Genomic DNA, 10,559 nt, shown 5'->3' with positions numbered 1-10,559 from the left:
ATCATCGAGAAGTCTTTTTATTCAATCTTTACTATTTTTCTTGTTTATTCAACATTCTTGGAAATTGCTTTGATTTTTTTCTATTGACAATCATGAATTAATTGTGTGTTAGCTGGAATGATTACATCAATTTGATAAGATTCATTTGATTCATGTTATAATATTTTTGTGCTTCAGTTACTCATGCTTTGAATTAAAATCACATATGTATTTCATGCATTAAATTGTGTTTAAATGCATTGGAATGAGTTGGTTAGCCCTAACCAAATAACAATTGATGGACACAATAATTGGAAGATGCATGTTTAATTTATGTCTTAACCTGATAAATTAAAGGTTCGTAATAACTCTAATGAGCTCTTCTACCTTGCATAACTTTAGGTTTATGTGATTATATTGTTTCAAACCTAATTCGTCCTTGTTACTTCACATAAATCCTAAGAAATCCTTAGTTAAATATGGACATAGAAATATACATGTTTTTCTAAGTATAGGACTTAGAAATAACTTAAATTAGATTTCAAGTTAATGAATGATTGAGTTGCCATGGAATAGTTTTCGGAGTATTGTTAACATGATGAAGAATGAATTGAGTCAAATGTCATAATTTTTCTAGCTTACTCATATTATTTTTGTTAACACTTGTGACTTACTATTTTTAAATTTTTCTTTGCATATTTAAATTTTAGTTAATTAGATTAATTGCCACGTCACACTATTTGATTATTTTTCACTAATTTTGAAATTAGTTAATTTTACAAATATTAATTAGCATATACAATCCATGTGGAGATGATAACTCTTAATACTTATTACTTGACAACGATTTTGTATACTTGCACATTCCATTGCGAACCAAGTTTTTGGTGCTGTTCTCAGGGAATGTCGCCTTAATTTTGTGAAATTATTTTAATTCACAATTTGGTTTTATATTTTTCTATTTAATTTTTGTGGTTTCTTTTTCAGTTTTTTATGATCATTGACCAAATGATTGATCTACTCCCAATAGACCCCTGAGATTGAGAGGACGTTTAGACACAGAAGACGAGAAAGACAAGCCCAAAGATACATTGAAGAAATAGATCCCAATCCAAATGACAATCAAGCAAATGAGGCTAATCAAGCTTGTAATCCAATCTTTGTTGCTGATTACAGGGAGCCATCTAATAGTATGCAGTGCCACTATTTAATAAGCTTAATCCGGGTATCAGAAGATCCGCAACTTGTAACACCCCTTACCCATATTCAATGTCGACACAGGGTCTATGGCGTTACTGGACTTACCATACAAACAATCATACAATTCTGACCCATAAATTTGCGTCCAAATTAAAACCATTTGCAATTAATCATAAAGTCCCTAATATGAGCCTACGAGGCCCGAAACATGCTTCGGAGTGGTTTGGGACTAAACTGAGTACTTAGGAAATTTTTATAAAACTTAGAAAAAATTTTCTATGAACAGGGGTCACATGCCCGTGTGGCTTGGGACACGCTTGTGTGGTCAGGTCGTGTGGTCACACACGCCCGTGTCCCTAACCCGTGTAACTCTCTGTTTCGCAATGCATGAACAAATTGATGTCACACGTCCAAGTCACACGTCTATGTGCTAGGCCATGTGGGAATTTAAAATATCATTAAATAGTGCATACTTCGCACGCCCGGGACACTCCCGTGTCTGAGGCCGTGTCCCTCACACAGCTGAGAAACATGCCTATGTCTCTGCCCGTGTGCTCAATTCTGAGCATTCTGTTTCTCAAAATTAAGCTGCAAGGGACACACTATAACACCCCAAACCCGGTCCAGACGTTATGGCCGAATCTGAGATGTCATATGGAAGTATATTTTGAAAATCATCGTTCTGTTCGAAAAATCCGCACAATAAAATAAAAATAAAACCCTTGTGGTGATCTTTTAAAAATAATTTCTAAGTATCATGTTTGTTGATAAACTCAAATTGTTTAGACAACTGTTAAGCATATCAAATTGTTGTTAGTTTTTGAAAACGTTCTTTCCTTACGGAAGCTATTGAAACATGTTTGCGTTTTCATGGTGCTTTGAAAACATATATCCTTTTGAAAACTCACGTCCTAGAGCTAGCAGATATAATAAAAACAATTTGAAAATCCCAAAATTTAAAAATAAAACTTTAAGAGGCCTTATTACATTTGTAATACCTAATAAAATAACTTAAGAAGTAAAAGATTAAAACAGTCTCAAAACGGTCGTGTGGCCTCCACCGAGTCCCTCGCAGCACCGTCCCGCCTAAGGGTTACCTGCACAATAAAGCATAAAGGTGAGTTTATGGAAACTTAGTGTGTAATCCCTTTCTAAAAAACAAACCATCAGTAGGCAAAATGGTTCGGGTTTAAGCCCATTTCAGTGATAGTCCAGTATCAGTGTGGGCCTAAGCCCATTACAATAACAGTATCATGAATGCAACGAAAATCCTACCCATCCATCCTCTACACTCGACTCCGTCCAGCCCTACACTCAATGTGGGGATACAAATTGACCCACCCATCCCTAGACTCCAAATATAGCACCGGTTGTGGCATTATTCAGTAATTACAACAAAGCTACTAGTAGTTGCTGCAGAGCTGCCAGTACAGTACAGTTCCTCCAATATATATATCAAACCCACCCTATGCAACATGCCATGTCATAATATATATGTGTATGCAATATGTCATGCTCGAATACAGTCAAATATAGCATAGGGGTATTCAGTCATCATACCTTTCGGGATATAACAGTCATTTTATCAGTGTGGGGTCTAAGTGTACATACTGAACCAACAGTAGATCTATGGTCATCTTGGGTGACCTGTGCGACCTTAACGATCAAATGGTGAGAATGGGCCCAAGGCCCATAACACGACCCATATGGCCCAAACGACCTAAGCCCACAAAATTGCTCGTGGTGGTCTCTAAACTCACTTGCTCGTACTTATGCATTTAGATGACCACACGGGCGAGCGCACACCCGTGTGGCATCAACAGTAACAGTTTTCTGTCTTTTTTCGTTTTACAAGTGAAGTAGTGTGATTATACACTTGTTTTCGAACAAGTGCCAAAATCAAATAAGCGCCAAACCTACACTCATTCAAGATCATTCCATTAGCCGCTTGAAAATAGGGTAAAACACCCTCTTCTTTAATACATAACTTAAGTAACATTGATAATTGCATTGATTTGAACGAGTGATCTAACTCACTTAAACCACTGACAGGGGTTGATTTTCAAGATCCTTAGCAAAACCTGCACTACAATCCATTTTGTTTAACTACTACCATAACAGTAATCAATCTTGAACCAAGGTATGACCTACCGAATATGTAGAACTATGAAAGAAGGATAGCAGTATATGGCCTACCACAACACACCCTATCACCAAGGTACGCGATGGCACAAGCACACCCCTAGCAGTAATCGGTAGAGAAAAGCCAATGTTAGAGAGGAAAGCTATTGATGGAGAATAAAGAGAACAATCAACTACACTTACACCCTCAAAGGAAAGTTCAGTTAACCCCATAAAGTGCAAAGAGAAGAAAGCCAAAAGTAAAAAGTGAGAGAAAAGAGAAATCAAGAGCACTTACCCAAAAACCAAAACAAGAGAGAGAGATGAGTACGTACCAATATCAAAGAACACTTGTAAAAGCTGAGGACTGAAAAAGGGGGAGGTATGAGCAGTAAAGATCGAAGATTAAAATGGAAGAATAACAAAAGGAGAAAGGAAGAATGGGGTATTCGACAGGTGAGGAAAAGGGCAATAAGAGAAAGGGGATATGTCAATCGCAAAAGGGAGCCTAAAGAGAGAAGAGGAGCAATCGCCCAAGAGAGGGAATCGATTTGGGAAAGGGGATGAATAAAGAGAGTTAATGAGACTTGCCCCCAAAGCCGATCACAAGAGCAATAGGGAGAACTTCAAGAAATGGATAGTGTTCAGCAACGAAAGAACAATCACTCCAAGGTACCAAATGGTCAACAACCAATTTCGGCAACTCTACAACCAAAAGAAACAAACTCGAAAGCAGAGTTAAAAGCCTAAAGCAATAGAGAAAGAGAGAAAAACAATACAATGCCCTCTAGCAGAAAATAATACCCACCCTCTCTAAAAATCAAATTCCTCTTGAGCTCAAAGTCCCAATTTGGTGAAACACTACTCCCCCCAACTCCCCATAATCCACTCCACAAATCCCTCCACATATCTCTCCTTTGACCAACTCAAATTCCTATCCAACTCCTCTTGAAATTCGGCCACACTCTCCTCTCCCCCTCTAACACTCCAATCGCCCATTAGCTTAGTGTTCTACTAGCAGTCAACCTCCCACACGGCACAGCTACAAAATAAAATGTTCTAACGCAATGCTAAGCCTTGAACCTCCGACCCCAAGAACACTCCACACGCCCCTTGCCACTTGACTAGCAAGCCCTTTATGTTATAAGACACTCTCAATAATTTAAAAGTCTACTGGCTAGAGATAGGGGTTAATTCAATAAGGAGCAAAATTTTGCTCAAGCCAAGGCTTGAACCTATGACTTCTCAGACACTCCCAAAGCACTAAACAACTAAAGCAAGCATACTACCATGGCATATACACACAACAATAATTTTAACACAGTTTTCAGGATTTGAGAAATTGGGGTGTTACAATTCTACCCTCCTTAAAGAAATTTTAGGCGTCAAAATTGACCTATCAGAACAGATGAGGGTATTGTTGTCGCATCGCCTCTTTGGGTTCTATGGCTTCCTCAGAACTGTGATTATGCCATAGTACCTTAACCAGTGGAACCAACTTTCTCCTCAGAACCTTTACATCAAGATCTACAATTTGCTCTGGTTCCTCCTCAAAGGTCAGATCTGGCCTAACCTCAATCTCCTCAGTCAAGACAATATGCGCAAGATTCGAGTGATATCACCTCAGCATAGAGAAGTGAAACACGTCATGAATCTGGTCCAACTCTGGAGGTAACTTAAGTTGAACCGGTCCTACACGCTTGAATATAATGTTCAATGAACCTAGGGCTTAACTTGCCCTTCTGACCAAATCTCAGCATCTTCTTCCAAGACGAGATCTTAAGAAAAACTAAGTCTCCTACCGAGTACTCAATCTCCTTACGCTTTAGGTTTGCATATGACTTCTATCTGTCTGATGCTGCCTTAAGTCGATCCCAAATTAGTTTAACCTTTTCCTTAGTATCAGAAATCAATTCAGGACCCAGAACACGCCGCTCACCAAATTTAGTCCAACACGAAGGAGTACGACACTTACGACCATATAATGCCTCATAAGGTGCCATCTGTATGCTAGACTGGTAGCTATTGTTATACGCAAACTCTGCCAACGGAAAGTAGTCCTCCCAACTGCCTCGGAAATCTATTAAAAAACTTCTTAACATGTCCTCTAGTATTTGAATCACCTTCTCTGACTGACCAGCTTTTTGAGGATGGAACACAGTACTGAAGCCTAACCTTGTACCCAGTGCTTCATGCAGTTTCTTCCAAAATCGAAACGTAAAGCGAGGATCTCTGTCAGATAGTATAGAGACTGGTACCCCATGCAGTCGCACTATCTCGGATACATACAACTTAGCCAGTTTCTGCAACGAATAAATTGTGTGAACCGGTATGAAATGGGCAGTTTTGTTCAACTGATCCACGATGACCCATACTGAATCTTTTTTAGAAGGCGTTAAGGGCAGCCCACTAATAAAATCCATAGTCACTCTTTCCTACTTCTATAATGGAATCTTAACTGGTTGAAGCAACCCAGAAGGCAACTGATGTCCTGCTTTAACCTGTTGGCAGGTTAGACATTTTCCCACAAAGTCGATCACATCACGCTTAAGCCCCGGCCACCAATATACCTCACGAAGATATCTGTACATCTTATTTCCACCTGGGTGCATAGCATAAGGGCTACTATGCGCCTTTCGTAGTATAGACTGCCTCAACTCAATATCTTTAGGTACACAAATTCTGCCTCGAAAACAGAGTACCCCTTCGCCATTCATTCCAAAATCTAAAGTTTCCCCACTCTCTATCTATCAGAATCGAGGACCCAGTGACTCATCCTCTAACTGTTTACCCTTAATCTGTTTAGTCCACATTGGTTTAACCTAAAGTTCAGCCAACAAACTACCATCATCGAACAAGCTGAGACGAGCGAAGATCGCCCTCAGATCAGTCACAACTCTATGACTCACTGCGTCGACTACCACATTAGCCTTACCAGAATGATACTCAATCGAACAATCATAATCCTTAAGCAGCTCAATCCATCTACGCTGCCTATGGTTTAGCTCATTCTGAGTGAGGAGATACTTGAGGCTCTTATGATCTGTGTATATGATACACTTCTTACTGTAAAAGCAGTGCCTCCAAACTTTCAGAGCGAATACCACCGCAGCCAATTCCAAGTCATGCGTTGGATAGTTCACCTCATGCGTCTTAAGTTGACGTGACGCATAAGCCACTACCTTACCCTCTTGCATCAACACACATCCTAAACCAACATGTGATGCATCACTGTAGACAGTGAATTGCTTCCCAGATTCTGGTTGCACTAAAACAGGTGCCTCAGTCAGAACTTTCTTGAGCTTCTCAAAGCTCTCTTGCTGTGTGTCAGTCCAGATAAATGGCATGCCCTTACGAAGCAACTTAGTTAAGGGCGCGGCAATCAGTGAGAACCCTTCTACAAATCTTCAATAGTACCCAGCCAGTCCCAGAAAACTACAAATTTTCAATACAGTCTTAGGCTGCTTCAAATCCAAAACAGCCTTATTTTTTCGAGGATCAACACTAATCCCCTCAGCAGATACCACATGACCCAGAAATGTCACCTCTCGCAGCCAAAATTCACACTTACTGAACTTGGCATACAATTGTTTCTCTCTCGAAATCTGCAGAACCACTTACAGATGTTCATCGTGCTCAACCTGGTCTTTGAATACACCAAAATATCATCTATAAACACCACTACGAATCGATCTAGATAGGGTTGGAACACATGGTTCATTAGATTCATAAAAGCCGCTAGTCATTTGTCAATCGAAACGGCATCACTAGGAACTCCTAATGACCATATCGAGTCCTAAATGCCGTCTTATGCACATCAGCCTCTTTGACCACAATTGATGGTACCCAGATCGAATATCAATTTTTGAGAAAATCGGCGCTCCACGAAACTGGTCGAACAGATTATCAATCCTCTGTAGAGGGTACTTATTCTTAACAGTAAGTTTATTCAATTGCTGGTAGTCGATGCACATTCGCATAGATCCATCCTTCTTCTTTACAAACAATACCGGTTCTCCCCACAGGGAGACACTAGAGTAGATGAACCCCCCATCCAGTAACTCTTGAATCTGAGCTTTGAGTTCTACAAGCTCCTTCGGTGCCATTCTATAAGGAGCGATGGACATTGGAGCCGTACCAGGCAAGAGCTTGATCCTAAATTCAACTTCACGGTTTGGAGGTAACCCAGGTAGCTCATCGGGAAAGATGTCCGAAAAATCCTTAACAGTCCTGCTATCGTTTACCAAAGAGTCCCCAACATCTGATACACTTACGTAGGCCAAGAACGTCTCACAACCCTTACGAACCAATTTCTCAGCCCTAAGTGCAGAAATCACATTACTCAAGTAATTCTATCGTTCCCCAATTACCATTATCTCCTCGTCTTTCTCAGTTCTTAGTACTGCCTGTTTAGTGGCACAGTCTAAACTTACTCGATGTTTAACTAACCAGCCCATGCCCAGTATCAAATCCAACTCTCCAAAAGGAAGTTCCATCAGATCTACCAAAAAGATAAACCCTTGTACCTATAAAGGAACATCTCTAAACAATTTATTAACTCTAGCAGACTACCCTAATGGACACAATACAATAATTCCACTTGAAGTATTCTCAACTGAAATCCCTAAGATTTTAGTAACAGTACAAGCAACATAGGAATGGGTAGATTTTATATCTATCAATGCAGTATAAGGTATACTAAAACTTAAAAACATACCCGTAATGACATTTGGGGCATCTCCATCCTCTCAGCAACGAGCAGCATAAACCAGGACTGGCTGCCTCACCTCAGTGTGACCAGCACCTCTACCCGATACTCCACGGCCTCGGGTCATACCATTACCACCCCTGGCCTAACCATGACCTCTCGATGGCTACTGAACACCTCTTGGCGGCTGAACAGTGCCTATACCAGTAGCTTGCATCTAATCAGGTTTACATGGACAATCACTGACGCGATGCTCCAAGGATCCACACCTCAAACACGCCCCTATCCGTACCCAGCACTCGTCCTGATAGCATTTCCCACAAACAGTACAAGGCTACGACCCAAAAGTAGCAACAGGAGACCCAACTCTGATTGGCCCATCAACTCTGGCCTTTTTCTTAGGCCTCCCACCAGAATTTGAAGGGTCCCAAACCCTCTTGTTCCTTCCATTTTCCAACTCACGACTCTGGCGCTCAGTGCGCTTCATATCCTCGGCGATCTTCGCCTTTTCCACTAATACAGCAAAATCTCGCTCCTTCTGTGGAGCTATCAAGACATGCAAACTATCTCTGAGGCCATCCTCAAAACGCACGCATCGTTCATACTCAGTTGCCACCATGCCTCGCGCATAGCGGCTCAATCGAAAAAATTTCGCCTCATATTCCGCCATAAATTTATCCTCCTGAGATAAACTAAGGAATTCTCTCCTCCAGACGTCACATATTTTCCTTGAAAGGTAGCCTTGAAAAATTCCCAACTTAATCGGTCAAGCTGAGTTCCCTCTTTAACAGTAAGTCACCATTGATAGGCTTCTTCTCGCAACAGAGACACTGCACCTTTTAGTTTCTGCTCAGAGGTACAGTCGAGGTCATCCATGATTCTCTCAGTGGCCTCCATCCAATATTCAGCCATATTAGGGGCAAAACTCCTACGACACCCTTAAAAATCTCAACCCCATTGGACCGGAGTCGTTCCATAACCGACCTTTGGCCTACAGTACTAGTATTGGGCCCATCGACCATTTCCAAAATTCTTAACATAGTTTGGGACAGTGCATCGTCCCCAACCGCTCGGTCGTGACACCCGATCTCAGTCTCAGGTGATGCCGATACCTCTCTAGCTTCAGCGTTTGGCATGTTGCCCGATGCCGAAGACCCAGCCCGAGCACTTCCACGACCTCTACCTCGGCCTCTTGTACTACTTTCACGAGTACCTCTAGTGCTCATCTCAATTCGTGTTTTATCTGCATTTATAGTTTTATGTATCAGTTTAAAATTCCAGTGTTTATTATAGGATATTTTATGGAGAATACTATTAGCAATTCAAAGTTTTGTTTTTGTAGATCGCAGTCATACTACAGTTTTATATTATCCTAACAGAGTAATTCAGTACAGTCTGTTGCCTACAGTAACTTCAGTCTGTTAAATAAATCAAGCAGTAACATTAGAGGACTTACAGGATTGGCGTCGGAGACTTGGTGTACCACATCTTTTGATAAAACATTTTCAAATCATTTGGAACAGTTATTATTATTATTTTTTTAAAAATTCTAAGCTTTAAAGAAACTCAAATCCATAGTCGAGTTTTGTAACCTAGCTTTAATACCACAAAATGTAACAACCCAAATCCAACCCAGACGTTATGGCCGAATCTGCGATGTCACATGGAAGTATATTTTGAAAATCATTGTTCGATTCGAAAAGTCCGCACAATAAAATAAAAATAAAACCCTTGTGGTGGTCTTTTAAAAATAATTTCTAAGTATCATGTTTGCTGATAAACTCAAATTGTTTAGACAACTATTAAGCATATCAAATTGTTATTACTTTTTGAAAACGTTCTTTCCTTGTGGAAGCTAGTGAAACATGTTTGTATTTTCGTGGTGCTTTGAAAACATATATCCTTTTGAAAACTCATGTCCTAGAGCTAGCAGATATAATCAAAACAATTTGAAAATCCAAAAATTTAAAAATAAAACTTTAAGAGGCCTTATTACATTTTTAATACCCAATAAAATAAAATAAAAGGTAAAAGATTAAAACCGTCTCAAAACAATCGTGTGGCCTCCACCAAGTCCTTTGCAGCACCGTCTCGCCTAAGGGTTACCTGCATAGTAAAGCAGAAAGGTGAGTTTATGGAAACTCAGTGTATAATCCCTTTTTAATAAACAAACCATCAGTAGGCAAAACAGCTTGGGTTTAAGCCCATTTCAGTGACAGTCCAGTATTAGTGTGGGCCTAAGCCCATTACAATAACAGTATCATGAATACAACGAAAATCCTACCCATCCATCCTCTATACTCGACCCCGTCTAGCCCTACACTCCATGTGGGGATACAAATCGACCTACCCTTCCTTACACTCCAAATATAGCACCGGTTGTGGCACTATTTAGTAATTGCAGCAAAGCTGGCAGTAGTTGTAGTAGAGCTGCTAGTACAGTACAGTTCCTCCAATATATATATCAAACCCACCCTATGCAACATGTCATGTCAAAATTATATGTGTATGCAAGATGTCATGCTCGAATACAGTCAAATATAGCATAGGG

The sequence above is a fragment of the Gossypium hirsutum genome, chromosome A09, assembly GCF_007990345.1.
Source record: "Gossypium hirsutum isolate 1008001.06 chromosome A09, Gossypium_hirsutum_v2.1, whole genome shotgun sequence".
Lineage (NCBI taxonomy): Eukaryota > Viridiplantae > Streptophyta > Magnoliopsida > Malvales > Malvaceae > Gossypium > Gossypium hirsutum.
The sequence above is the reverse complement of the archived record's forward strand: the minus strand, read 5'-3'. Positions refer to the sequence as shown.